The sequence below is a fragment of the Microcebus murinus genome, chromosome 11, assembly GCF_040939455.1.
Source record: "Microcebus murinus isolate Inina chromosome 11, M.murinus_Inina_mat1.0, whole genome shotgun sequence".
Lineage (NCBI taxonomy): Eukaryota > Metazoa > Chordata > Mammalia > Primates > Cheirogaleidae > Microcebus > Microcebus murinus.
In genome coordinates this window covers 102,762,358-102,765,755 of record NC_134114.1, presented here as the reverse complement: position 1 = coordinate 102,765,755, position 3,398 = coordinate 102,762,358, and the positions used below count along the sequence as shown (strand labels likewise).

The window sequence follows — 3,398 nt, the reverse complement described above, 5'->3', positions numbered from 1 at the left end:
AGCAGCGTCCACACCAAGCCCTTGGAAGGCCCAGGCGACGGAGGAGCCGGTCAGGCAGGGGCCGAGGACGGTGAGAGGCCGGGCGGGAAGGAGCGTGTCAGGCAGGGGCAGAGGACGGTGACCGGCCGGGCGGGGAGGAGCCGGTCAGGCGGGGGCCCAGGACAGTGACGGGCCTGGCCGGGGAGGAGTGCGTCAGGCAGGGGCAGAGGAGACGGGCTGGGTAAGGGTTAGGGTTACAGTTAGGGCACAATTCACAATCCCAAAGACGTGGAAGCGACCCGAGTGCCCATCCATCCAGGAGTGCATCAATAAAATGTGGCGCGTGGACACCACGGAGTGCCATTCGGCTGTGAGGAGCAGCGGTGAGAGGGCGCCTCTCGTGTTCTCCTGGCCAGAGCTGGAACCCGTTCCAGGAAGCCAAGTATCCCAAGAATGGACACACGAGCACCACGTGAGCGCGCTCACCAGCAAATTGGTACGAACGGATGGACGCCTAAGTGGACAGAGAGGAATCACCTTCATCGGGTGGGTGTCGGGCGGGCGGGTGGGGGGAGGGGAGGGGCATACACATCCATTAGGCATGGGGTGGGTGCGCACCGACTGGGGGATGGGCGCACTTGAAGCTCTGACCCGAGGGGGGAGGCTTGGAGAGGGCAAGGCACCCGACCTTAACATTGGTACCCCCACAATACGCTGGAACAACATGAGAGGTATATGAATAAGAACACAGGGGGGGCCGGGCGCGGTGGCTCACGCCTGTAATCCTAGCTCTCTGGGAGGCCGAGGCGGGCGGATTGCTCCAGGTCAGGAGTTCGAAACCAGCCTGAGCAAGAGCGAGACCCCGTCTCTACTAAAAATAGAAAGAAATTAATTGGCCAACTAATATATATAGAAAAACACAGCCGGGCGTGGTGGTGCATGCCTGTAGTCCCAACTACTCGGGAGGCTGAGGCAGCAGGATTGCTTGAGCCCGGAGATTGAGGTTGCTGTGAGCTAGGCTGACGCCATGGCACTCACTCTAGCCTGGGCAGCAAAACGAGACTCTGTCTCAAAAAAAAAAAAAAAAGAACACAGGGGGGAGGGCGGCACGGGCAACACATGTCACCTGAATACTTGTACTCCCATCATCTGCTTGAAAAGAGAGAGAAAAGAAAATGCAATCCTAGAGGTAAGAGACACTTTTTAAAAATAATGAATCCGAAGAGAAAAGTAAAAGGAGGCCTGTGGAGCAGGTCTGGGTGTGACTCCGGATCCCCCAACATCAGGTGCCACCACCAAAGATTCCTGCGTGTAGCCCATAGAACCCCAAAAGCAACGGGACGAGTTCTGGTCACATACTCCCTCAAAATGACATCCTGGCCTTCTTCTGGAACTCCCTCCCCTCTCAGACTCTCAAGGTTTCCTCCAGCGTGTCGGTTCCCACAGAGCAGACCTTTGGTCTGAGACCTGACAGTCCAGATGCCACGCATGCTGCCGCGTGGCGGCGGTGTCGCGGCTTGGGACAAGAGGAGGCCCCACGGTGCGGGCTGGGGCGCCAGGCACCGCGCGGGCGCTGAGGGTGGGGGTGACCCCCACCCCGGGCCGCCGCCTCGCTCCCAGAAAGGGGACAGAACAAGAGGCAAGAAAAAAAAAAAAAAAAAAAGCAGCAGCCTGTGGCACCCGGTATTCCCAGGCGGTCTCCCATCCAAGTACTAACCAGGCCCGACCCTGCTTAGCTTCCGAGACCAGACGAGATCGGGGGCGTTCAGGGTGGTGTGGCCCTAGACGGCGGCGGAGGGCGCCCCTGCCCCGCTCGAGAAGCCGAGCCTCTCTGCGCTTCCCCGCCGCCGCCTCCCGCCCCAGGCCCCGCGCCGGGCGGGGACGGGCCGGACGGGTCCCGCGGGCTCCCAGGGACGGGGGTGATGGGCGGGGCGGGGCGGGGGGCTGTCTCTCTATACACACACACACACACTCACACTCACTCACACTCACACAAGATGCGCCTCCACGGCTGGACTCGCCAAGGTGGAGCCCTCCCAGCCCCCCTCGTCTCCTCGCCCGGCCTCCTTCACCTACCCGCTGCCCACCCCCAGCGCGTCGCTGCCGCTGACTGCGCACGCGCGGGACGCTCGCCCTTTGACCCCAGCCAGGGGCCGCCCTCCCCCACAACCCCTTTCAGCTGCGCCCCCCCTCGCCCTGTGGGTGGGCTGCCGCCTATTCCCCCGGGCCAGGGCTGGGGCACAGCCAGTGTATGGGGCGTCTCTCTCTGGGGATGTGTCCCATGGGTGGGGTGGGGTGGCGTGGTTTGGGGGGCGCTGAAGAAATCAGTCCCCTCCATCTCCTACCTCTGGAAAACGCCCAAGCCCGTGGAGAACTGCCGGCACCGCTTCGTGGGGGCCGGGACCCTCCTCCGTGTCCTCCTGTGGCCCAGTCCAAGGGGCCTGGGCCTGGCCGGGGCTGCTTTGGACCCCGACCACCCTGGCGTGTGGACTCGCTAAAAATCAGCCATTAGATATTGGATTCCAGCTTCCTGGAGGTCATTTCACTAATGAGTGCACCGGAAAGAGTTTCCTAATCCATCTGTGAGGGTGGCAACTGAAGGAGAATTTTAAAGCTGACAGAATAGGCGAGGGAAGGCATAGGAGATTTCCACACCCAGCAAGGAAGACTTTCCCGAAATGGAAGAAAGAAACGAGCAAACAGAGACACCGGTAGCCCGCCCGGAAAAGAGTCTGCCCCCGAGAGAAAGCACCCTGACCAGGTTCACCCGTGGGTGGGTGGCGAGCTAGCGGCATTCAGAAGAGCGAGGCCCGCAGTCTGTGCGGAAGACACCTGCACTCGGGTGTGTGTGGCGGCGCGATTCCCAAGCAGCTCTAGATGTTAAACCAAGGAGAAGCCAGGGAGTTCCCAACGCCCCAGGTGTCCTCAGCCCACGACTGGCTGCTGTGGGAATGCGAAGCCCGGCTCCTTGTCTCAGAGCGGGGTTCCCAGGAGGATCAGGCTGAAGCTGGGACTTGGCCTCAAAGTGTCCCCTCGCATGGCCACCCCCTTCCCCTTCCTGCTCCTCTACTCCTGGTGCCCCTCCATCCAGGGGCCAGACCTTAAAGAGTCACCGCAAGAGAATCCTGGTCCCAAAGGAGCCTTCTGGGGGACCGGTGCTGAGAGAGGTTATGGGCATGGCCCGCTGGGGCTCTGCCCGACCCAGGGCTGAGAGATGCCACCTCCCAGCTCTGGGTCCCTGCAGGAAGTGTTGGCAAGCACAGGGCCGGTCCTCCAAAGGCCCAGGTGCAGGGAGCCCAGGCCAAGCAGCCTGTGGAAGAAGCCACTTGCCGTGCCACCCCGGGAACAGGACTGCAGGCCCCGGCCCTTCCCACCTCCTCCTCCTCCTCCTCCTCCTCCCCCCCGCCCCGCCCCCACAG

At 62.2% G+C, this 3,398-nt stretch overlaps 1 non-coding gene across 1 annotated transcript; it reads right to left on the bottom strand.

Annotated features, from left to right (window-relative positions):
• Window positions 1-1,647: 1,647 nt before the first annotated feature.
• On the bottom strand, window positions 1,648-1,766 carry LOC142873920 (5S ribosomal RNA). Its single transcript, XR_012921893.1, has one exon. It is a non-coding gene; the product is annotated as a 5S ribosomal RNA (ribosomal RNA).
• Window positions 1,767-3,398: the final 1,632 nt, after the last annotated feature.